Source organism: Cricetulus griseus (genome assembly GCF_003668045.3).
Source record: "Cricetulus griseus strain 17A/GY chromosome 1 unlocalized genomic scaffold, alternate assembly CriGri-PICRH-1.0 chr1_1, whole genome shotgun sequence".
In the NCBI taxonomy this organism is placed as follows: Eukaryota; Metazoa; Chordata; class Mammalia; order Rodentia; family Cricetidae; genus Cricetulus; species Cricetulus griseus.
Window position 1 is genome coordinate 224666375 of NW_023276807.1, and position 26741 is coordinate 224693115.

General features: G+C 48.3%; 1 protein-coding gene and 1 long non-coding RNA gene across 2 annotated transcripts in view; one reads left to right on the forward strand and one right to left on the reverse strand.

Moving 5' to 3' along the window:
• Positions 1–25303, reverse strand: part of LOC118239648 — a 30844-nt gene extending 5541 nt beyond the window's left edge. The window contains exons 1-2 of the long non-coding RNA XR_004772369.1: positions 24563–25303; positions 7693–7779 (exon numbers count right to left, since the gene is read on the reverse strand). This is a non-coding gene — a long non-coding RNA (uncharacterized LOC118239648). The remainder of the gene's footprint in view (positions 1–7692; positions 7780–24562) is intronic.
• The window catches only part of Pebp4 (phosphatidylethanolamine binding protein 4), a 204504-nt gene that overhangs the window by 147506 nt on the left and 30257 nt on the right, over positions 1–26741 (forward strand). The gene's annotated exons all lie outside the window — the stretch shown is intronic.

Genomic DNA, 26741 nt, shown 5'->3' on the forward strand with positions numbered 1-26741 from the left:
GAAGCTGAGAAAGAGACAAAAAGGAGGAAGGAAGTTAATGGGAAAGGAAGAGGAGGCTGAAGAGAGAAGAGAAGGGTCCAGCTCCGGCCATGGCTGTTCCACAGTGAACAGAGATGCAGTGTGCTGGGATTCACAAGGGATTTTCCCACATCTCTCCTCAGCAGATCCTCACAGGTCAGGGACACTGTGGTCCATCTCTTATAGATCAAGTAACTGAAGCTTGTGGAGGCTGGAGGGCTTGTCATCTAGCCAAGGAGTTAGAAAGCCAGGACTCCACTCGGCTCACCTCTGCAGAGTCATCAAAACGCACGCAGGGAGCACCCTTCCTCCATCTCTCCCAATACCCATCTCTGGTCAGCAAAGGGAAGGACCCTGGTAGAGAAACAAGAGGGGCAAGAACGAAAAGGTGTGGGAGGGTTGAGGCAAGCAAAGAAGGTAGAGTGAGGCCCAGGCTCATGTCCTGAAGCCGTCAGCTGAGACCCCATCAAGGAGAAGGTGTTGCGGGTGAAGGCCCATTACCGGCTGGTACCAAATCTGGCAGTAACATCGGAGCCACCCTACCACCACCACCACCACCACCACCACCACCACCACCACCACCACCACCACCACTACCAAGCACCACCCCCTGTGCCATCCTCTCAGACATCTTCGAAGAGTCTCTGCAAGCAGGTCTTTGCTAAGGAGCAGGTAGGCTCGCGCTCCTGCACCCCGCCACCCTCTACTCCACTCCCACCTTCTCTGCTTGCCTTTTCTTCCCTCCAGCCATAGCCCTGCAGGAAGTGGCCTGTCGGCCATATTGAAACTGTCTGCTCCTCTCCCTCTTAACGAGCCAGGTTAAATATGCTGTAATCAGAGTAATCATACACCTGGGCTGGTTCTCGAGAGAACTGCCTTTTGTACTGCGATAGGACATTAATAGCAATTATTCTGCTTTGTAATTGGAGCTTTAAATACTAATTCAAACAGCCAGAGGAAAACCAATTAGTGCTAATTTATCTCTATGTGTTTTCCAGAGCTGGTGTCTGTCACACTGTGAAGAAATAGGTTGGTAATTAGTACAGTTGGGTGGTAGATAGAAGTAATTATCAGATTCTTTCATTTTTCTTTGGGGAGAAAATGGGTAGGGGGCAGGGAAGGCCAAGATAGGTACTGTAAGTCTTTGTTGTCTTGAAGTTTACAGGGAGGGCCTGTGAGTACCCACCCTGGGCGTCACACTCCAGTGAGGTATCCCTGAGCCAGGTGGGTGCAGGTGGCAGAGGCACCGAAGACCTTCTCAGGGACCTTCCCACTAACAGGCCCATGGAGAATGGCCGGCACTGTTATGGGAAGCATCCTTTTCCTGTTTGTCTGGAAGAAGTCTTGGGAGCCCTACTGCTGACCATAGATAGGGTCAAATGGACGGCAGGGTCCGAGCCCCAAGCCAGCCTCTCATTCCCTAACTGTGTCGCCTGGCAGAGGCATTGGATCTCTGGGGTTGCTGCTTCCCTCCCGTGTAAAATGAACATGAGGACTCTGATAGGGTTGACTGTCAATTTGCCAATGTAGAGACACTTGGGAAAGGGGCCCTTGGGCAAACCTGTGAAAGGTTATCATGACTGAGTTCATTGTGGTGGGAAGACCTGTCCACTATGGGCAGTGCCATTCCCTGGCTGGATCCTGGATTGTATATAAGTAGAGAGAGGGTGCTGAGCAGCCTCGAGCATGTATTCATCCTTTTCTGTTTCCTGACTGTGGCTGTGATGTGACCGACTTCTGCCTTGACTTCCCCACTATGATGGACTGTGCCTTGAATTATGAGCCCAAAAAAACCCTTTCTCTCTTATATTGCCTTTGCCAGGACATTTGATCACTGCAACAGGAAAAGATACTAAGACAAATACTTTCCTCACAGGAGTCTTCTAAGGATTGATCTAAATCAAAGCCATGTTCTCCTAGGCCTGGTACCAAATGGCAATGCATACTTGTTCCTGCATGCTTGGGTTTGCCTGAGACTCTGATGGCCTATGGCTTCTGGCTCATCATGTTCTCGACTTTTCTGCTGCCTATGCAGACCTGCCACTGGCTACACAGCTTAATTCCTCGTCTATACAGTAAGGTCAACAGCCGTACCTTTCTTGAGGACTTACTGTGAAGATTATATGAGGGAGCCATCAAAAAGCTCTTAGCAAGGTGTCAAGCATGCAGTAGGAGCTCTGTCAAGGTTACTTGTCACTGTCAAAGTCATTATGTTATTATTTCACTGTGCTTGGTCCTGTTGGAGTCAATGTAAATCCTCCATTGAAGGAGGTAGATATAAATGCATTCTACCAACTAACCCACATATATTTTATCAAAATCCCGGTGCACCCTCAGGACCATCGGGAGCCAGCCACTACCTCTCAGAAACATGAAACTACAACACCACAAACAAAGGAAGATGGGATGCTGATGGCACTTCCCAGAGCTCCACAGTTTGCAAAACGCTTTCACATATATGATTCTAGTGCCTTCTCACAAATGAGTGGGCTGAGAGTTGCCTTAATCCCCATTTCACAGGTCAGATAGTGAGGGTTGGAAAGGGTAAGTGACTTGCTCCAGAACACTCTGGAATCAGAAGCCAAAGCCAAGTGCTGTGAAATCTGCAAAGGATACTCCATGTGTCTCTTTGAGTGGATGAATTAACAAGTGTTTGCCACTGCATCAAGCAGCCAGAACTGCCAAGATGGGCACAGTCCTTCTGTGTGAGCAGCAGAGTTGACCACAGAGAGGTGGGGCACAGGGCCAGAATGCTTCAAAGGAGAAATAGGTTGATGGAGAGTAGGACAGCTGACATCCTTGCTGTACCTGGGCTAGGCCTTTAAAAGTATTAGATAAGTCCCAAGCTGATGATGGTTTAACGTGTAATTTTTCACATTAGGCCAATGTGAACATGATCGTGCATTCAGTAGAAACCGTGCATGAGTTGACAGGGGGTGTTTTGCTTTGTTTTGTTCTGAGATGGAGTCTTGCTATGTAGCCCAGGCTGGCCTGGAGCCCACTTTGTAGACAAGACTGGCCTTAAAGTCTTGGAGATCTTCCTACCTCAGCTTCTCAAATGCTGGGATTACAGCTTTGGCCACCACCACCACTACCACCACCCCCAGCCAAACTTGGAATTTGGAATTTTGATCTCCTCCTAGGCTAGCAATATACACACTATGAAATTTATAGTGCTGGGCAGAGCCTCGGTTCCCAGTTAATCTAATAAACTCAAGGGGAGACAATGAACACTTTAGTGGGTGATGTGCACTGTAAATTAGGGAGATAAAATGTATCTAAAGCTAATGCTAGATAACACTTGTGATGAGCTTGTCTGGTTATAACTCAGTTATAAATTAGAAACATCTTTAACAAGCAACACTGAAAAGTTGGGAAGTTGTTTTAATAGTAGAGAGGGATATCTGGTAGACCCAGGTCCTCATCACAGATCCCCATCCTACCCACTAATGAATTCAGGGAAACTGTCTGAACTCTGTACACATTTGAGGGTTGACCCTGAGCCACAGAAGTGGGTACATAAGAAGAGGAGGGAGACGGAGGATGCTGGAGAATGGTAGAACTTCAGCAGAAGCCTAGGAAGAGGTAGAACACACATTTTTGAGAAGCAGGGTGTAGCCCAGCTCAAGCAAGGATGGTAAGTGCTGGGAAGCCAGAAGCTTAGGCCTTGCCAACCATGTGACAGAGGGTATTTGACCAGAGCCACCTCCTAGAATTGTTCACTGCTCCCCAGGAGGAAGCTTGTTCTCTACCTACCAAGTCACTTATTTGCCCATTCTTGGTGTCTTGGTATCAAAATACCTAAGAAAGGTTAATCTACAAAGAACAGGTTTTGGGGGGTGGTCAGATGGCTCAATTAGTAAAAGTTCATGCTACACAAGCATAAGGACCTGAGATCAATCCCCAGAATCCACATTTTAAAAAAGCCATGTTCCCTAGTGCACACTTGTAACCCCACCACTGGGGAAGTAGAGACCAGAGGATGCTTGGGACTTGGTGGCCAATATGCCTTAGCCTCATTGGTGAATCCCAGGTCCAGTGAGAAACTCCAACTCAAAAAGCAAATGGCATTCATGAGGAACAACCACCAAAAGTGTCCTCTGGCCCTCTGCACACATGTGCATGTGAACAGCACACACATGAAGTCACTTGCATATGAACATACATACACACATACAAAAACGTGGCGGGGGAGGGGGATTAGATTTGCACAGTGGTGGTTCTGGAGGCTGAAAGCTGAGGAGTCTGAGAGTGTGGCCCTGGTATCTGGCCTGCATGTGAGCAGCTCACGGTGGGGAAGCCGAGCAAGCATGCATACCCGAGTCTCTCTTCACCTTCTTACCATTAGTGCCATCTGGCCATGGCCTCATCTTAGCCCAATCACTTCCAAATAGTATCAGGGGGTAAAGTCTTCACTGGATGGACTTTGGGGGATACATTCACACATACCATGAACTTCCACCCTGAATAAGGCAAGCCTCTTTCTAATGCCCACAGACGAACTGGCCATAGGCTAGCCAAACTGTGAGCTTCTCCCTCCCAACCCCCGGGTGGGGCACCTGCTTCCTATGGACTCTCAACTTCCCTGAATTCAACAGGCTGGAGATAGGAAGTTTTGAAGAAAGTGTTTGAGGCGCTTAGACTGGCCAGAGCGTAAGAGGGTGGGAGGGGCAAGTGACAAGAGTTTGAGACCTTGAAGGAAGCATGCTGGCCGGGATGGGGAACAATGGGAGGAAAGGGAAAGGTGAAGGGTACAGACACATTATCAGGGTCAGAGACTTGGCAAGTAGCCACACAATGGGACTAGTGGGTGATTATTTTTTCTCATTAATTAATTAATTAATTGTCTTCTTTGGTCACGGGTACTGTACTTTTGAAATATTTCACACTGAACATATTTCTCTGTTATACAAAGGAAAAAACAATGAAATTTATTTTTAAGGAAGGAAGGGACATATGCTAGAGACATTTTGAAGGAAGAACTGACAGAATTTGATAAGCGACTAGATATGGGTGATAAAGGAGATAGATGAATCAAAAATAACTCCTGGGTTTTGAGACTGGGTGATAGGGGGAAATGACAGCATGAGGGAATGGATATAGGGAGCTCTGTAGTAGGGAGAAGATTGGCATAATGTCAAGGTATGATTTTTCTAGCTGTTGGCAAGACCACAGAGGGTACCCACACAGCCCCAAAGAGAGGATCTTGAAAAAGAGGTTCTGGGTACCCTATGCAGGCTCTTAGTCAACTCACCAGATGGAGGAACAGCCTGGGGCCAAGGATGGAACTCGGAATATCCTTATACATCCAGGACTGTGAGAGAGACCCGAGCATAACGATTTGCCCAATACACACCCCAGGATAAAAAACCCCAAGGAGCAGACTATTTTCCCAGCTGGAGTGGTTAGACCGAAGAAGTAAGGATGGGCCTAGGAGATGGGGGTTTGAGAATGGTACACAAAGAGGCCTACAGTAGTGAGCCAAAACATACTGGCAGGAGGTCCTAAAGATCCTGGTATAGACGCAGATGATGAGATTAGGATGGGAAGCCAGGAAGTGCCTCCCTGGAGAACACAGAGGACACTTCACAGAGAAGGAACTGGCTGAGTGTAGCACTAGCCCATGCCACCTCACCAAGTTATCTACTACAAGAAATCCATTTTTCCCTGGCTCCTGACTGATTTGTAGTCTTCAGAGGCTTTGGACCTGGTAAAGTCCCACAAATACCAAGGCAGGATGGACTGTTGCCACTGCCCTATATTTGCCTTGTATCTGTTTGCTGGTAGCATGGTGAAGGGCAGGTCTCTGGAGAATGTATGACTGGGGCCTGCAGGGGGCCAAGCAGCCCACCACTCCCACCCCATCCCCACTCTGTTCCAATTCTTCCTTAGTACTAACACATGCCCCAGGCCCACCTCCCTGGATGTGGCCTCAGAAGACTCTATTGACCAGCTCAGGCCCCACCCTACGATGCATCACTGTTTCCTTGGCAACTGAGGGGGTGGGTTGAAAAGTAACACACAAAGCAAATAAAATGAACTCCAAATGGGTGGCCTAAGAACAGTCACCTCAGCCTCCCGGAGCCTCACATTTAAAGGGGGTTGTCTGTCCAGCCCCTTTTACCAAGATTGCACGGTGAAACCCCAGGCACAGAACACTTCCGAACATGCTGTGGGCCTCACGCATGCTCTTACTGTACTGCAGAGCTGTCACCAGAAATTAGATCTCTGATGAAGATCCTGTCTGTATAAGCACTGGTGTTAATGAGGCAAGCAGAGTCAGTCATCTCCCCGGGGGTAGGTAGCTGAGAGCAGACACCAAGCCACTAAATGGAACAAGAAGATGCCGTGTAAACAGAGCTCATGGGCAGAACCTGGACCTGCAGGAGACCCCAAGGCTCCCAAAGCCCCCAAGTTAATGTGATTATCCCACTGTCCCTTCCCAATACATTTAGGGAACCCCCAGCAGGTGCTCTGAGAAAGCCCCTTGTAGTTGTGTATCTAGGACTCCTTGGAGGTGTACTAGCATTTTCCTGTGAATGTGCAAACATATAGGACAAGGACATAGATCTTTTCAGGGGGCGGAGAGGGGGAAATGTAGTCCTGGCTGACCTACAACTCACTGTGCAGACCAGGCTGACCTCAGACTCGGAGATCTGCCTTCTCCTGTCTCCTGAGTACTAGGATGGGAGGCATGCAGCCTGAGGATGCAGACCTTAACTAAACACCCTGGTGGTGGTTCTGCTGTGCGTCTGACACCATACCCAAACTATAGACTCTCTTCGGCACCCCAAGAGGCCCACCACTTTGCTTCTCCTTCATTCACTTCCTCCACTTTGGGGACATTTCTTTGACTATGCTGTCACCACCAACAGGGCATATATTTAAGCATCATTGATTGGCATCATGTGGCAGGTGCTGGTTTGTGTCACCTGTGGAGATGCAGAAAGCAGGTGTTTGTTCCCTTGTCTCTATTTCTCAAAGACTTTCATCACTGGGCTTCTCTGTCTCCCAGGCAGGGATTTGAGCCCATGACATCCAGAGCATCCATGACCCAATGACCAAGTATATGCATCTCTGAAAAGCCAGGCCCAATGCCCAGGTCCTTCCTCTTCGCATGGGCATGAGATTAGGTCTGACGACACGAGAGAGATAACCTTGAATTCCCTCTAATTTACACAAAAGAAAAAATAGGGGGAAATTATTCGAAAACTGCAACACTTTATTATTAGTAACGTATTTGTCTGTGATGCATCTCACAACTGCTGGTCCCACACCAGCATGTCACAGCTTTGAGGCTGAGAACTGCTAGTCTAAGTGGTGTGATTTCAGAAGTGAAGGAGGGCCACTTCCTGCCCCCAAAATATCTCCTGTCTCCACCCCACTGCTTTCCCCTGAAGTGTCACCCCAGTCAACCTATTGCACCGTGTTAAACCACCCAGCACCATCTTTTAAAGTGTGAGGACTCCTGAGGAGAGAGAATCCATTAAGGCCACGGTACTCTTTAGTGAGGCCTACAGAGGACCCAGAAACTCACATGCCACCCGTGTGCCACTCTCTCCATCCCCTCAACAAGGTAAGCGAGACAGTACTGTTAGCCCCACTTTTCGCATGAGAAAACTGAGTTGCAGGGAACCCTGCACAACTATAGCCCTGTAGGCCATCATTCCAAACCTGTTTGGCCTCTTCCAAAGCTTGTGTTTTGCCACACCATGCATGGAGCAGAAGGTCTTAGGCATCTCTGAGCCAGGACGAAGAAGCCTGCATCCAGGAGAGAAAAGATACCTTTAGGACATAAGGAGGATGTTTTCCCCAGGGTGGGGGAGGGGCAGCTTCATGCTTTATAACACATTCCCCAGGCAGGCAGGCTTCTACACCAGAAGCACAGATGCTCTCCATGTTCACCAGCCTCTGTCCCATTCCTGGTTACCACCAAGGCCAGGGACAGAGATATATCAAAGCACCAAGTCCCATCCTTAAAGAGATGTGCAGAGGTGCTCCCATCCCAGAAGGGCCAGTTTCTTCTGATACTCCTGGGTTAGAAACGAATGCCCACTTGGAAACCTTATGAAGCATTTAGTCCTTATCAAATGTCTCATGTGTGCATTTCCACTACAGTAACCCTGTAGAATGGTCCTCCTGGGCTCCTTAGGTAAATGAGAAGGCCCATGCTCAGTCAGTTAAATAAATTACTGGAGACCAAAAGCTCCGATAAGGCAAGGATAGTGCCAATATGATGATCACCATCTTTCTACTACGCAAAGACTTGTCCAAATGCTCACTGCCTGTATGTGGGCTTCACAGTCCAAAGTCCCATGAACTTGTCTGATCCTGAAGAGCACATCCTTTCCACCATGACCCCATCACCAGAAGGACTCACTGCAATAGAACAGCCCAGAGATGCAATATAAGAGTGAGGGAGCAAACATGAACTTGGCAGAGGAGCAAGGACCATCCAAGTAGGCCAAAGGGCTGGCAACTAGACCTGGTATGAGGCAAGCACTCTCCCTTCAAAATAGCTTCCACATGCATGATTCCCACCAGGGTGATTCCTTAGAGTCCTAAACGTAAAGAATCATGGGTGTGTAATTTACCAAACTTGTATCCAGAACCCAGTTGACGCCTGGATTGTTGTGTTAGGCTGGGAGAGGACAAATAGATAAAACACAGTTGCGTCATTATGAGTTCTAGAAAGCGAGAGGTAAGAACCTATGAAACCATGGCAATCAATGGGTTGTGGAGGGAACCCACCCAGAGTGTGGAGCCAATATATAAGGCCATAGGTGTGTGCATCTACTCACATGTCCACATGCCAAAGAGTTTATGTGCTATCCTAGAACCAACAGGCAATATTGTAGAAAGGACTTTAGCTGGAGAGTAATAAAAAACAAACAAACAAACAAACAAAAAACCCACTGTCTTCCTTGATGCCAACTTTGGCAGAATCAGCCATGGGAGATAAGAAAGCAGAAGCTGGGGGATGCATACAGGTGGTCCTGGCAGCACTGAGCTGGGCTCCTGTGGGGCTGCATTTGTCCCTGAGAAGAGACGTTCCTAAGAAGAACTGAGAACTCAGTGAGACTACCAAAGGAGAAGGGAATGCAGAGGGAGTGTTCAGCTAGATCCCTGGCAGGACTGATGACATGCCTGTAGAATTTGACACGACAAAGGAACTGAGTCTGCCTTTAGTGGGAAAAAACATTAGCCCACCTTCACCCATTGCCAGGGCAAACCCCAAGGACTGTGGTGGCCTCTATGCCATGAGTTGGTTGGTATCTAGATTAAGGGTAGGTAAGAGGTACCAAATGCTGCCAGGCAGGGTCCAGGATGACCACTGTTTGTCCTAACACACACACACACACACACCAAAAAAAAAAAAAAAAAACCACTGGAAGGTGTCCCTGATCTCCACTCTATATCTGCCCCAGGGCTCTACTGAGAAGGCATGACCAGTCGGGGTTGGTGGAACCACACTTCAACCAGGGAGACTTCAAATCCCCAGCATGTGCTGTCCCATAAGACCTCACGCACAACACAGTTTCAAAGATTAAGGCATTAGGGATGCAAAGATATGGACAACAGAGCATTCAGTCCCTTTAAGGGCCTACACTGGTCACATTAATAGGGAGCCATCCTGGTGCCTGGTTTGGAGCTGTCAAATACAGTGACCAGGGGGACTATCAGTTAGCTCAGTACTTTTAGAAGATTCACCCATCATCTGCTGGTTTCTAGTGTGGCAGATGCAAAGGCACCAGTGTGTGTGTGTGTGTGTGTGTGTGTGTGTGTGTGTGTGTGTGGGTGGGTGTGTGTGTGTGTGTGTGTGTGTGTGAGAGAGAGAGAGAGAGAGAGAGAGAGAGAGAGAGAGAGAGAGAGGGTCACCTATAGCTAAGGAGCATCCCACACCCATGAGTCTCAAGTGCTATGGCGTTTGGGGAAGAGGAGCTCCATCAATTTTCTGCTAGTTTCCTTCATCCTTGATCCATTTCTACTTCCTTGAGATTCCTCTCAGGGAAAATGGGTGGGGCAGTTATGACATCATGCCAAGGGAGCAGCATGCCAAGGCTCTGAGGAGTCCTTCTGAGAGAGAGAGGCTCTGAGCTTGAGGGGTCTTTGAAAGCAGAGACTGGGTGATCAGGTCCAGCAAGGGGGTCACCTAGTGAAATGGACACTTGTGAGTTAACAAGACATTTGAAGGCAGCTGGGTCAAAAGAAAGTTAACCTCACATGGGGCACAAAGGTAGAATCAGAACCACACAGTTCTTGGAAAACATAGATTTCGGTTTCGTTGGTGTGTGTGTGTGTGTGTGTGTGTGTGTGTGTGTGTGTGTGTGTGTGTGTGTACATGCCACAGCATATACGGTCAGAAGATAACATCTTGTGTCAGTCCTCGCCTTCCTTGCTTTTTTATTGTTAATTAAAACTTTATTGGAAAGAACTCTCAAATAAAAAACACACAGCAAAATTAGCCAGACCCAAAGTCTATACATCTCAATGAACTTCTGTATGGTTAGAATGGCCATCCTGAAGCTGGAGAGCTCCACATTGGATTTGACATCTTCATATTCATGTGGCACTCATCTACCACACACACAAAGGGAAAAAAATCAATGACAGAGTTAAAACTAGAAAAGCAATTAATTTCACTACCTCCTTCATGACTTGTGTCCTTTACCTGCATTTATTCCTTCATTACTTAACATTTAGCCTTTACTGTTCACCTTTCTAGTATACAGTAATCATATATACATTGTCTACATACATATACATACATACACATATATAGTAGACTAGGATCCCCATGTGAGTGTTTTTTCTTTCTTTCTGAGACTGTGTGACTTTGCTTAATATTATACATTCTAAATCCACTTTCTTGAAAGTTTTGCAATTTTATTTTTCTTTAGAGCTGAATAGCATTCCATCTCATGTCAGTACCAGCTTTCATTGTAGCTTTACCTGCTCAGACAACTGGGTTGGTTTCATTCCCTTGCTATAGTGAATAACCAACAATAAAGTACCCGTGGGGATCAAACACCTCTCAGGTGGAATGTGGAATTTTCTGGTTATATGCCCAGAAGTAAAACAGTGGATCATTCTATTTTTAAATTTTGGGGAGGAATCTCCAAACTGATTTTCATAATGACTGTATTAACTTGCAACCCCACCAAAACTATCTTGTTTTAAAGCATGGTCCCTTGTGTTCATCAATGTGCCATGTTAGCCAATGAACTTCCAGGAGATCCTCCTGTCTCTGCCTCCCATCTTGTCATGGAAGTGCTAGATTTACAGATAAGTGCCACTGCATCCAAGTTTTGCAAGGCTTGGAGATCAAAATCCTCAATGTCAGACTTGCATGTCAATCACTCCTTCTCACTGGACCTGATCACCAGACCCTACCCCTCTTCATACTTGCTATTTTGAGAGGGAGTCCTACTAATTTGCCAAGACCAGACTTGAATTCATCTGTAGCCCAGAGAGGCCCTGAACTTTCTATTGTCTTGCATCAGTCTCCCAAGTAACTCTACAGGCCGGCACCACCAGACACATGTAGTTCTTCTCCGTCATTGACAGCACAAGTTTTCTAACAACAATAATAGTGGACCTGCGGTGGCCCAGCAGGCTGGAAGTAACATGTATGATCTCCTTCCTCCTCACAAAACCCTGCAAGGCAGGCACTCCAATTACCAGGGTACAGAGAAGGAGGAAACAGAAGCATAAAGAAAACATTGTCACTTACCCAAGGGCTACTGAGTAGCAGGTGGCTGTGCAAGATTTGAAAGGAGTGCCAGCTCTAGCTGTCACTGCCCTTGAACACCTTCCAGGCAGTTGAGCTATACATCATTGAGCTGAGCACCATAGGACCAGACCCAGAGCTAAGAACAAATACGTTCATAGGTGGGGATACTGTACGGATGGCCCATCAGCAACAATAGAGGCAGACTCAATAACTTCTAGCTCTCAAAGAGACAGCTGTCTCTCCATTCCTTTGCCCTTGGCCAAATTTGTTTTTAAAAAATAGCTGTTTGGATCTACTCTGTCTGAAGTGGATCAGTCAGGAGTCAGGTGTCCAGCTGGAACTGCAGGTGGCTGCGGGGTAGTAAATGGTGTGCCCTGTGCCGTTCTATCAAGATCATCCGGCTTTAAAACTAAGAGCAAAGATAATTTTGATCCTTTCCAATAGACCAAAGGTTCAGAGTGCAGAGAAAAAAAAAAGGATGACCATAGAAGAAATACACTCTGGAAGTTGTGTTGGTTTGTTGATGTTGTTTGAGGTCTGGGTAGCCCAGGCCAGTTTTCATGCTTCCCGTATAAACAAGTATAATCTTGAACTCCTGGTCTTCCTGCCTGCACCTCCCAAGTTCTGGGCTTACAGGCACACAAGGGCTCTGCTACTCAATGGTCAAGGAGCTCTATCTCCCCGAAGACACGCGGTATCTTTTAGCTGTAGTGCCATCAGTCACTGGAGACCTGGCAATGAAGGGCCAACATCAGGCCATTCTTCTCCTCCCTCCTGGACTTCAGATCTGGGACTCCAAGGCAGCTCAGAATTAACTTTGCCTCTACGTAACTATGGCAAGGGTGAAAGTCAGTGAGACCCAGAAAAAGGCTGCTGGAGCAGGATGCTGGCAGCATCTGTGGACAGGCATTTCTGAAGGAATGCCCCCCCAACCCTCATGGCTTTCCACCCCTGCGTCTCTTTACAGATATATATATATATATTTATAGACATATAAATATCTTTTTCCCTGAGGGACAATGAAACTCAGCCAAGTGGGAATTCAGCGGGATCTGGTAAGATTTGTTACAAGGGAATTTTACTGGGGTGGGGAGAGAAATTGTGCATTCAGGACACCACCTGGTTAATAACCAAACACACAGCTCCCAGAACACAGGAGCTTTCCTTCCTTTCTTTCTTTTCTTTAAGTTAACCAAGGGTTTATTGTCTGGCCCCTTTTTTGCCAATTTAAATTGTGGAGATTTTCCCCCCTTTGAGACAATAAGCAAACTAACAGTAGGGGTTAAATAATTTGTTAAGGGGTGGTGGGTAGAGAGGAGTTGGGGCTTTGAAGGGGGGTAGGGGACTAAAATCTGCCAGTAGCAGCAATAAATACAGAGTTGCGCCTCAGGCATAATATATCAAAGAAAATATAATGCATCCAGCTTAAAACTAATGATTGCCATATAATTAGATGAGAAGCATTGTGCTATAAATGTGTATTCTTTAGCGTGCTGTGATTTTACTGTAAAAAAAGGGAGAGAGAGAGAGAGAGAGGAAGAGAGAGAGAGAGAGACAGAAAAACACAGAGCCCAGCAACATACTATAAAAAGACCCCTCTGTTGACTTCGCTGCTGTTTAGTATTCCTTGGCTGTTCTCCCTTGGGAGTGTGTAATTAGTGCTTTATGAAGAGTACATTTAAAGCAATTTAATATTCACCTCATTCAATCTGAAACAATGTGATCCATGCTTAGACAAATCAGTGCTCCTTGCTGACATAATCTGTCAGAACATTACCTCTGAAAAGACCTTTCAAGAGGTTCTGCTGTTAATTAGTTGTCTATCATGTATAAACAGAGCAGTGAGCAGAAGGGCCTCGACAGGCCAGAGGGATACGTTGGGAAATGCATTTTGTATGAATGCGGGTTGCAGGGGGTGTCTTCTCACTCACCAGCCTCCCTCCTCCCCCATAGCCTCGCCTTGCCACGCCTGCAACCACACACGCCTTGGGCCTCTTCCAGGCAAGCAAAGTGCTTTCCAGTTGACTTGAGGGGGCACTGCCAGTCACCACAATGAAGTGTTCACACACACACACACACACACACACACACACACACACACACACACACCACAGCTCCCTAGACAGACCCACCTGCAAGATACAACAGCTGCTTTTTTACAATCCAGGGTGCATGACCTCACAGGCCCACTGGAGCACGCCAGGAGGGTTCTGTTAGCTTTGAGTGGGACAAGCCCCACCCACCATGAGCAAGGGCCAGGCAGAAAATAAAGGTCTCATATGCATCCTCCTGCTCTACCCTAAATAAGAACAACTAGCACACATGAGCATTTACACACAGGGACCTCCTTGTGTGTAACTCAGTGACCGCAGTGTTCAGAGGCCCGTTTAAGGTCACATAGTCCAGGCCTTACCTTCAGGGGGCGCTTTTGCCCAAGTCCATCCCACAGGGATGAGAATGTTGTCTAAGGGTTTGAATGGTTCTTCTTTATTCTGGACTTGGAGCACCTATGTGCAAAGCATCCTAGACCTTGTAGTAAGTGGGTCAAGACGCGATTCTGCTGCCTTTGCTAGGATGGCAATTGTAAGATTAGGTATGTCACAAGCTCCCCGAGCACCTACCCCTGCAAGGTTCCAGAAGCCCCCCTCCCCCAATACTGTTGCCATATGTCTGTCTCCCATGCCTGTTTAAGATATGTCACCTTCCTCAGTGGCCTCAGCCCTACAGTTTCAAGGTTCACTGCATAAACATCCATTAGGCACCTACTGTGTGCATTATACTATGTGCTGCATTCCAGGGCAGCTGTCATGAGTTAGTCCCAGTCTCCGTTCGTAAGATGCTTACAGACCCATAAACTTCTAATTACAGTTTGGGGCAATTATAAGTAATGAAGAGAGGCAATATAATTTTGTAACTAGGAGGGAGGGCACTAGAACTGAACTGCCTGGACTCAGATTTTACAGTACTTACCAGTTAAGTGACTCTGGGCAACTTATTTGGCTGCCATAAGCCTCTGGAATGGGAGTCAGAAAGACACCTCATGGGTTTGTAAGCATTAACTGAGATGATGCAATAAAGTGCTAGACAGGGGAAAGCCCAAGTGCAGCGAGGAGAAATGAGCAGCAGGGTTTCTGGACCCTGCTGAGTGACATCCCAGGAGGTGGGTCCCAGCTGAACCCTTCGGAAGGAGCCATGAGATGGCACAGGCTGAGCAATGATGAGGTATCCTGACAATTAGAGAGAGCCAGCCCCTTCTCCCTGTGTTTCTGAGAGAAGTAGGGAGACAGGGAGAGTGGGAGGAGAGAGAGAGAGAGAGAGAGAGAGAGAGAGAGAGAGAGAGAGAGAGAATAAAATTAAAAATCTCAAAATTTCCAGGGCCTCAAGCCCTCCCCTGACCTCAGGCCACACAGGAGAGAGAGAGCCCCGCCCCTGGTCTGGACTTTGTTCTTCCACAGCCCCGGATTGAGAGCCCTGTCCCATCCACAAGCAAAGGCATCCTGGAAGGAGGGATGCCTGAGTACACCCAGCCCTCCCTCACACAGCACCCAGTACCCAAAAGGCGCTCAGTACGTGTTCCACTTTGACGTCAATGAAAAGCATGGAGTTGGATCAGCATCATTATAACTGAAAGGGGTTAAAGGAAAGGTTCAAGGGCACACAGCTACCCAAATCTGGATGCCAGGTATTTCCTGTTTCCATTCCCTTGCCTACCTTTACTCTAGTTATCAGCCTGCTTTTGCAGGGCCTGGAAGTTAAGAATGGCTTTTGTGTTTTTCAAAGATGGTAAGCAAACACAGAGAGAATATATGACTAACACCATGTGTGACCCCACCACCACCACCAAGCCTCAGACATCCAATACCTGGGCCTTTACAGAAAGTTTTGTGTGAGGCTGCCCAGGGATGGCTCACACAGTGAGGACCAGGCATTGACTACCACATATACCAGGTATGAAGGGCACTGAGGGAAAGCCAGATTTGGGGCCTAGGACATCAACCTGAGAAGTAGTTCAATCACTTCAAAGCCATTTACACACACACACACACACACACACACACACACACACACACACACAGAGAGAGAGAGAGAGAGAGAGAGAGAGAGAGAGAGAGAGAGATGGATGTGTCTGGCAGAGAAAATGGGGCTAGGGACAGCAGCCGTGGCCCTCTTGCAGGCTCTGTGGTTGAGAATGAAACAGTTCCCACACAGTCATCTTCCTGAGTTAGCATTCCCACTCTGTGTAAAAAGAAGGAATGGAGTGAGTAACTGAGGGATCACCCTACCAAAGGCAAGTTTCTGACCATCACACCAGACTGCTCTGATCCCCATGGCCTCCAGCAAGGGAAGCTGGAGCACAGGCAGGCAGGCAGGAGGGTCCCAGGCCACCCCTGCTTTCCATAAGGCTCGAATTTCTGTGCATCTCAGATTTCCCTTTTCAACACCAGCCCAACTCCCTTGGAGTTGTTTCAGTCTCTGAATCATCCCCCACCCCACCCCTACCCCAGGAGGAGCACCCTTCCCACCCTTTCAAGATCTTAGGGGTGATTTGGGCTCCTATCCACCAAGCTAAGTGACTGTCCTTGAGGACAGAAAAGGCCAGTCTCAGCCCTGACTAGCTGTGTGACTGATGGCTGGTCTCCGTGCCTCTCTGTGCCTGCCTTTTTTCCCTGGGAATTCAGAAGTCAGAATCTCCCAGGTCTTAAGGGATCTGGGAACATGAGTGAGGTCATGTCTGTGAGCTGCCTGGAGGAAGGAAGTGGCAGGAGGAACACAAGGCTGCATTATCTTCTGGAGTTGGCAGGGCAGTTGCTGTGAAGTTGCTGGGACGGGGCTTGTCTCAAAGACCTCTGAGGCAGCCCTGGGAATGCCACAGAGAAGTGTCACACCAGATCCAGCTTCCCAGGCTCTGAGACATCAGTTCAAATCCCAGCTCAGCCACTTAACAGCTTTGGGAAACCACACACTCTCTTTCAGCCTCTGCTTCCTCGCCTATAAAATGAGAATAATCCAAGGCCCCAGGTGATTCTTGGGCCAAAGTAAAGGAGTAAGTAAAACGAGCCCTGGCATACAACGGGCATACTCACTATGGCAAGTGCCTTGGAACTGTCACAGGAAATACCTGCTTTTGTCTCTCTGAGAGCTGTCTCCACATACATGCCAACAGGTGCGGCTGGCTTCCTGAGGACAGCCTTCTGCAGTAGAAAAGGACTGTGTGCCCCACACACCTGCTTTGGAACAAGAACAACTCTAGGAGTGAGCATAAGTCCCCAGGGGCATCATCCTAGAATCCAGTTACCCCCACAGTCCAAGGTCAGAAGACTGGGGCTGGCCCTTCCACCCTGAGTCACAGTGAGATTGGCCACTGAGCTCTGAGCCCAACTCCCTTAACCTTTGTAAGCTAAAGCTCCCAGCCTGGCTGCCTGCTTCCCCTGGCCACTGTCACTGGGGAACAGATGACAGACCTCCGTGAGCTCCCAGGCAAGTGGGTCTCCTGGCAGACAGAACTCTCTTCCTGTGGCCTCCTTTATCAAAGCAGGAAAACACACAGAAGTGGAGGGGCTGGACATGGAGAGGAAATGCTTGCCTGGCTAACTACCCAGGTCTGGGTAGCTCCTAGACCGACGTTACATCTGGAGAGCTGAGACCAGTGAAGAGGAAATCTATCCAGCAGAGGGTGTGAGGACCCGTCACAGGCTGGCTGAGCCCTCTAAAGCTAACAGCAAGGCTGCTGAGCCAATCTGGCAGCGAAGGTCTGAATTAGTCACCAGTTTTGATGAGGAGGTAAACTGGTTACATAACAGCCTCCTTCTCGCTCTTCAAATAGCTCTCCAGAGCTGGGGCTCTCCTCTCTCCCTCTGACCATGAAGGGGCTCATGGACAGGGAGGGTCACATACCACAGCCTTGGGGTTAAGGTTCAGGCAGGAGCCCTCCCCAGGCCTGCTCCAGCCCTGCAGGGCCAGAAGGAGGCGCCCGCAGTTCACCTCCTGTCTGCAGCTTGCCACCCTGCCTGCAAAACAATCCCACGCTAGTCTTGCAACCCGCAGCTCTCAAGCTCTAGGCGTTAGCCTGGAAGATGCCCCAGACAAGGATTTCTCAGTTGCCAGAAGCTCCTAGCCCCCTGGGTTATTCCAGGCCCCCTTCCCCTGCCAAATGTATCATAATTCATCATTACAAAAATTAGTATCAATCAACGCTGAGCCAGCACTGTTTGCTGTACCCTGGTGTAGGACTACAGGGGTAGAGATCATTGGAAGGCACGGCTGTGAAGCAACAGCAGGAACATGGAATTCTGATGCTTATCTTTCTCCAGAAGAGCATCCTGGCAAACACAAGAGCTCAAAGCCTCTGGTTCCATGTTCTGCCATGAGTGAGATTTGGCCTCTAGGTAGAGGTCAAGTTCACCGGTTTCTAAGAGATGCCTAGGATGGGGCCAGTGTCTGTGGTCAGATCCTCCTGCAAATTTACTCATCCACTGTACAGGGCTGAATAAAGAACAATAAATGTTTAGCAATATTAATCATGGGCATGATGATGGTGATGACTACAGTGACTATTAGAGCTCTTCCTGCCTGCCTATTGGTGTGTCTGTTGTACCTACTAGACATCTGGAAACCAGAAGCAAGAGTCTGAGAAACTGGTGGAATCACTCTGACCTCCTGACCCCATACAGGACCGGGCTCTGTCAACCCAGAAAGAGGAGTCACCATTGCACGAGTGAGTGAGCCCAGCGCGCAGCCGGTGAAGTCAGTGCCTCTTGAGCCTTCTTCCCCTTTTCCCAAGCCAGAGTGAAGGCAAAGTGCCCAGCCCAAACACACGGGACACAGGAACAACCTTCGAAGGCCATATTCCCGCCTGCCACCCTCCCAGATTTCAAGACAGAAGAGCTTAGAGGAGTCACTGGGGTCCACTGGCACAGCCTCCCATTATACAGATGAGAAGGCCGAGGCTCAAAGAAGAGTGGGTGACGCAGGAGTGCCCAGCAGAGCTGGAGTGCAAGCTCCCATCTCCCTCTGTTCACACAGTGGGAACCAGTGAAGGTGGCAGAAGAGTGGACGCAGGGGACTCTATCAGCTGCCAAGATGGCTTCCCTCTCTGTGGCAGCCCACCTCCAGATGCTCCACCTCTCCAGCTCCACACTGGGCAGGTGTTAGCTTTGCGTGGAAGAACAGACAGCCACCCCATGGAGGCCACACAGATGGCCATGATGACAAGCCAGTATCTACAGTTTCCAGAACAATGAGGCCTTTCCTCTTTGCCCTGCTCCCTAGAACACAGCAAAAAGACGAACTTACCCCCCACGCCCGAGGGTAAATTCCCCAGGAGAAGTCTGATCCTGCTTCTGTCTCCCAAAGATCTCTGCCAGGTGTCTACTTGGGATAAACTTCCTGGCAGTATTTGAAGCTAATTAGAGGAAATTTCAGGCTACTTTAGGCTACAAAACCATTTATTCATTCAACGAACTTTTCTGCTTTGCCTTTTGTGTCTTCCCTCTCCACATTTCCACATTGCTTAGCAATATCCTTTTTTTCCTTTTTTTTTTTTTGCAGATTTTTAATTTGAATTAGAAACAAGATTGTTTTACATGACAATCCCAGTTCCCTCTCCCTCCTCTCCTCCCCTACTCCCCCCAACTAAAACCCTACCTATCACATATCCTTTCTGCTCCCCCTGGATGGTGAGGCCTTCCATAAGTGTCATCAGAGTCTATTGTATCCTTTGGGATAGGGCCTAGGCCAACCCCACATGTGTCTTGGCTCAGGGAGTATTCCTCTATATGGAATGGGCTCCCAAAGTCCACACCTATGTTAGGGATAAGTACTGAACTACTACGGGAGGTCCCGTAGATTTCCGAGGTCTCCTCACAGAAACCCATGTTCCTGGGGTCTGGATCAGTCCCATGCTGGTATCCCAGCTATCAGTCTGGGGACCAAGAGCTCCCCGATGTTCAGGTCAGGCTTAACAATATTCTTAGTTTCCATCTGAAATCTCTCTCTCTCTCTCTCTCTCTCTCTCTCTCTCTCTCTCTCTCTCTCTCTCTCTCTCTCTCTCCAGTTTCCTTCCCCAGCCTCTAGTTTGGCCCTTTTCTTTCTCATCATAATCCCCATCTGGGACCCAAACCCAGCCCACACTCTGCAGAGAGGCTGTGGGAGGGGCCCTGCCAAACTTACTCCCAGACAGATGTGCTCTGTTCCCTGCACAGCTGTCCAGGCCTGTCCATCTGTGCTCACTTCCTGCCTCCCTGCTCCAGCCCCTCACACTTCCCACGCCAGGGTGGGGAAGTCTAGTCCAGAGATTTTCTTCTTCTCAATCCAAAAGCCGTTAAGTGGCCACTCACACAGCATAACCCAGCACCTTGGTTCCTGCCCTTCCCGGGGCATCCAGGCCTAGGAAACACTCCAGCAAGTCTGCACCTTCCCTGACCTTAGACTTCTAAATCTCAATGTCTTGACAGCTGCTCAGGACCCACCTGGCTCTGATGTGATTTCATTATTTTCTCAAGCCTTAGAAGCCAATGCTGTGACCCTTTAATACAGTTCCTCAAGTTGTGGGGACACCCCCCCAACCATAAGATTATTCTCATTGCTATTTCATAATTGTTATGAATTGTAATGTAAATACCTGATATGCAGGATATCTGTGATATATGCAACCCCTGTGAAAGGGTCATTCAAAAACCCCCAAGGGGTCATGACCCACAGGTTGAGAACCACTGCTCTAAGTGAAATAAACATTACTTTCTAAAATAGCTTGGACTGGGGAGGTGTCTCAGTTGGTAAAGTGCTTAGTGTGCAAGCCTGAGGACCTGTCTTCGAGTCACCAGCACTCACGTAAAATCTGAATGTCATGGAGTATCCTTGTAGTCCCAGCACTGGGGAGGCAGAGACAGGCAGACCCCAGGTCTTAGTGAGAGGCCCTGCCTCAGAACACAAAGCTGAAGCTGGAGAAATGGCTCCCTTGGTAAAATGCATACCGCACAGGTGTGGGGACTGGAGTCTGGATCCTGCGAACCCACATAAAAGGCATGGTGCCTGCTGGTAGTCACAGCACTAGAGAGTCAGAGACAGATGATCCCTGGGGCAGGCTGACTGGCTGTACTTACCACAACTGGTGAGCTCTTGGTTCAAGGAGAGATCCTGCCTCAATTAAAAAAAAAAAAAAAAGTGGAAAGTGATGAAGGAAGTCTACAGATGTCAACTTCCACACATGCGGGTGCGCATACTTGCACATAGTCTACACCCTCGTGTAAACACACCAAGACACAGACCACATGCACATTCACACTCTAAGAGACACTAAAAAGGAATGACAAGCTTGTCCTCTGGCTTCCACACATATGCACATTAATAAACATACGCATGTATGATGGGTGCAAAAAAAAAAAAAAAAAGACATGCCACTCTCATGACTGATTCCTGCAGAGATCCATGTGCACCCTCCAGTCTTGCAGCTTTGAGGTAGGGTTGCATCTCTGGAACCCAGTTTGTTTTTAAGGTTTCCAAAGCTCCTCCTGGCTCTTGACATGGAGTGTCATTCATCCTCTGGGCTTTAGAATGGTATGGGAGGCTCTGTAACATCTGGGTGATAACCTCTCCTTAAGACAAGGAGCTGGGGGACTATGGATGCATACCTCACAACACCAGCCTTGGCTCTAGACATCGAAGGTGCTCAGTAAGGGTGTGCTGAACTGGCACACATCAGTGTCAAAAGGCAAATGAGGAATCTGATCAACGCTTACACTTTGCCTTTGGGAAACTCAGATTAGGCAATCAGGAAAAGGAAGGGCAGAAGCATGTGTCTTCATGGTGGAGAATGGTAGTGGCAGTGTGGGAGATGACTGAAATGAACTGTGTCCCCTATTTAGACAGGGCCTTTTCTTTGACACCACGCCCTAATGTTTCAGGAGTGACCAGAAAGATGGGCAGTCATTCCCTTTTCCTAGAAGTATACTAAGGGTGTGTTTGAAACTCCAGAATCCTGCACTTTCCAAGAACTGGCTTCTCCAGGCAGGAATAAGCCCCAAACAAAGTGCTAATGTCCAGGACAGGAGCAAAGAGCTAATCCAGACTTTGCAGTTACAAGGCAGGGCCCACTTCATGGACCACCATTTGTAAATGAGGCATAATTTCAGGTCAGCCCGCTCTCCCAGCTTACAGAGACACACACGGTCTGGTGTATGTCTTTAGGTGAAAACAGTTGCTGATCTTTTTTTTTGCCAGCCCTACCCCCCTCAAAAAAAAACCCTAAATCATGGGATTTAATTTGGGTTTTTAAGTGGCACCCTTGATATGAGCTGTCTAAACTATAGGCATAGGTGGTGGTGTTTTTTGTTTTGTTTTTATTTTGTTTTGTTTTGTTGTGTTTTAAACCATTTTCTTAAGAACCTAAGAAAGAAAAGTTCTTGGGGCTGGGAGTGTGACTCAGTTAGTAGAATGTGTGCCTGCCATGCACAAGGCCCTTGGTTCCATCCCAAGCATCACATAAACCAGGCATAGTGGCAAGCACATGCCTGCAATCCCAATTCCCAGACGTAGAGAAGAACTAGAAGTTCAACGTCATCTCAGCTACACAAATAATTCAAGCATTTTGGCCACAGAAGACGCTGTCTCAGAAAGAGAAGGAAGGAAAAAAGGAGGTGGAGGAGAGGAGGGAAGAAGGAAGGGGAAAGAAGAGGAAAAGAAAAGCTCTTTCACATGGACATTCATATCACCTTTATTCCACTTGGCAAATTTGGCCACCATCACTGCCATGGAGTCCCTTGCCACTCAGGTCTCAGCCTGAAAAGTTTAATCTGATAAGTCGGAGCCTCACATCACAGAAAGAGAGGATGGATGAGTGGATCGCTGATGACAGGAAGGCCGGATGACAGACAAACAGGGAGGTAGCTGGTAGACACTAAATAGGCACAGAGGTTAAGGCTCACCCTCATGTACAGCCTTGGAAGCAGGCTGCTTGCCAAAGAGTACTGTCCTCTATTTGAGAGATCAAGATGACTTATGCACCCCTATAGCTTCAACCAAGAGCAATCAGTATTTGTTACTTACACACACACACACACACACACACACACACCTTCTAAGGTAAAGTTCCTATTCTGCCAGCTCACCAATGGTTGGCAGCCTCACTCCCCTCTCTACATTTCATAGAAAGGGAAAATCCATAGATACACATTCACCTGGATTCCTTTGATAATTCTTCTAGGGGAGTCCTGGGATCTCACAGATGCCCCTGGATGTTAGACTCATGTATTTCAAGGCATCTGGGGTTTGGAAGGAGGGACAGGGCTTCATTCTGTACAGCAGCATCCCTAGACTTCTAAGTCAAGGTTATCCACCCCTGTTATCCTACTCGTAGGATCTCCATCCAGGATAGCCGCCTTGACCTACCTAGGAGCAGGGACCTTGACCTCAGAGCCCCCACAGCATGGATTCCCTGGGACCAATTTCACAACCCAGCACCGAGTTTACTACACGTTTCAGACGAAGGTGTGTCAGAGCCGAGAGCATGCTTCTGCCCGCTGCGTGGGCGTGAAGTTCAATGCCTTCTTGTCAACACTTGAATGTGTTGAACATCACTCACAAGGGCATTCTTTAAGAAACCTATTAAGTTAATTACCCAGGCATTTTTTTCCCTCTCTCCCCCTATCCATGCATCTCACATAAGGCAAAAAAAAAAAAAAAAATTGGCTTTCTTCCTTTCAGAGATACTTTTGATGTAACTCCTCTCTCTTCTTGGCATAATAGCATCTTGTTTATTTCTCCAACACTTAGTCAGGATGGCAGCACCGCACAGCCCTCCTCCCTTGCTCAGATCTCAGGACTGAGGGGAGCTAAGTGAGGGTTTGTGACCCAAGAGATGGAGGATAGTAGTTCACCTGCTATCTCATTTCTAGCTAACTGCCCTCAAGAGTGGTGATGACGAGGATGAGAAGAGTGATGATGACACAGGATTCCCCAAGAGATGCAAGCCCATCAGCAAGCATTTATTAAACAGCAGTCCTGTGCCCAGTACCTAACACCATTGGCTTTGGGAGAAGAAAACACTCCACCCAGATAAATTTTTCCTAACTCCAGGCATAAGAGTCCTAAGAAAATGAAAGTATTGTCTTATTAAAGATTATAAAACTGAGTGGGGAGATCAAGAGAACTGGGCTCTAAACCCTTTCTGCTACAGGTACCTGATTCTGTAGATGCCAGGGTCACGAATGTGGCCCTTTGTTGAATGTAGGCGTGGCCCTGGCTCATCATATAGTGCTTTCATGGAGCTGTTGGTGGTGGCTCATCCATGCCTGCACAACTGCCTAGAGCAGCCTACCTGGATCAAGGGTCTACTCAAAGGAAGCGGAGGTGAGGCAATGTTCAGACGGACTGTAAATAGAACCCCGCAGAGTTTATTTATACTCTATGCTAGATGAATGGCTGTAGCCCTGTGCGGTGACACTTCTGTCTAGCGAGATGGATAGAGGCACAGTCTAGGGCAGTTAGGGCTCTCCAGCTCTAGCGGGGAGCTGTGATGTTTGTGCCATCCTGACACAGATGGGAATTTCTTGCATTTAGATGGAAAGCAAGAAGAGCAAGAAAGGGCCATAGAGACCTAGGAGGAGATAGCAATGGGCCAGACCTCAACCTCACTATATTAGACGGTATCGTGGCTGCTAGCTTTGAAGAGAAAACCGCATCCCACCACAGCTTCTTTGTAAAGACCCAACACAACCCAAAAACACCTCCATTCTTTTCTACTTACATGGAAGCAGAAAAGCCCTGAGGCGAATGAAGACACTACAAGAGAACTCTGGGAGATGGACTACCTACCCAATACTCACATCCATGTTGGTCCCCTGACCCCAGTCTGTTATTCCTCTTGTCACAACAAGAAACCACTTCAACTCTCAGCCAGGGGATCTGGATCTGTAGGGCAAGGGAGTGAATTGAAACAGGGAAGCCTCTGTGTGGAACCAGAGTTCACAGGAACCCAAGGGATCTACCACCCTACCCCCACCCCTCTCAGCCTTTCTCCTAACTCTCTCAAGCTTTTGGTGGCCTGTCCTGTTCTGGGGTGTGTACCAATGGCCTGCATATCTGGGTGCATCAGGAGCCTCAGACCTTCCAGAAGGCCTTGGTTTCGTCGGGGATGCTTTCATTCCTAGCTGGGGGAACCGCAAGACTATCTACAGTCACTCCAACCCTCCTCCCTGCCTTCCCTCTGATTCAGGGCTGATGAAAGCCTGGTCACTTCTGACTCACACCCCTACTCTCCACATGCCCCTAGAGACCACATCCAGCCGTGGAAGGTCTAGTGCAGTGGTGTTGGGAATGTGGAGAAGAGCTGGTGGCGTCCAAGGACTTGACCCTGAGCACCTCGAGTTGGAAAATTGGACTCATAAGCCCTCACTGCCTTCTCCCCTGAGGCATCTAGTGCAGTTTCACTCTGACGCTACACTCTGACAGGCAGGTTCTACGAGCCAGGTTACCCAAGGCCTGGACACCATCTAGGGGAGGAAGAGAGCGGCATCCCTTGCTGTGCAGACTTTGGCCATGGTCCATCTAATGCTGAGTTCAGGACCTCCCCCCCGCCCCCCCCCCCCCCGCTAACCTAGGGCCCTCCTCTCAGTGCTGCATCAGACCTCCCTCAGCCTAAGTCTGTAAACATGCCCCAAACCCAAGCAGCCTGACAGAAGCTCTCTGTCAGGGGTCACCATCCTTTCTCTGGATCTGGGGGAGGTGGAGCAGACCTATGGGCAGAGGCATTGCAAGAAGGATATAGCAGCAAAGAAATAATTATCTCTCATCCCCATACCTCTCTACATAAAGTACATGCTTATCTGTAGAAGCTCATGTGTGCATGCCTCAACTGTTCAAACTGACTTGAAATTTAAGTATTTCATAAAGCCAGGGCCCTAAGTCCTGGATCCCTTCACCCGAGCTGGGGCAGACACATAAGTACACTCCTTCATGCTAGACCACAGCTCTTTGGGATAACATACTCGATGACTGTGTGCGCATACTCGCACATTCCCTGAGAAAGCCCCTGAGGCCTCTGTGGGAAGGCTTTCCGGGAGACTTTTATGGTCAAAGAGGAAATCTAGGCACTGTGAAACAAACAGCCCAGGCCAGGGAACCTGCAGATGCCTGCCAGGAGTGGAATTGGGTTGCAACCATCTCATGGCTCTGTAGCCTTCAACCCATTTCCTAGACCCATGCTGCTTGGTGCAACAGGCCTAGGCAGAAAACCAGATGCCCTTGTAATCTCGGCATTGGGGAGACAAGAGAATGAGTAGGTCAGGGACAGTCTAGGTTACATGGTGAGACCCTGTCTCAAACCCTACCCTACCCCTTCCCCCAAAAGAAAGAAATCTGTTATGCACTCACTGCTCCTGCACATGTAAATACACATATAGGCACAGCTGCCTGCCCTCTAGCTCACACCCTGATCATAGCAAGGTCCTATTCAACGATAATTAGAGATGGAGCAGGTGTGTAAGAAATTACCCTCAATATTTCACAGAAAAGGCTCCAGAGGCACACAGATCAAGTGATTTGCCCAAGGTCATCATCCATCTCCAAGCCTAGTACCTATACCTCTATCCACACCTTCTCCTGAGTCCTGGGTCAGGAGGTAGACCTGGACAAAGTCACTGGAGTAGGGTTTACCCAGACAGTGCCGAGGGTACTCCCAGGGGATTTCTGAAGTCTACACCCCAACCACCACCCCGAGTTCTGATGTCTAGTGTAGTAACCACTAGCTCCAAGGAGCACCTTCCGTTTAGCTGAAGTAAAATGAAGTCATTGTTGTTCTGATTCTCTTCCTGGGTAGTTCCCTGTACAGTGATGGATGAGAACACAGGGCCACAGCTGCCCTGTAGGAGGGCAAAAAGAACACATTCCCACCATGGTAGAACACTGCAAAGGGCAAGGCTGACCTGGCGAGAGGTGGGTGGGAGGTGAAGTCTCCTGAGGGATCTGTGCCTAGACTGGGGCAATGATGTTGCTG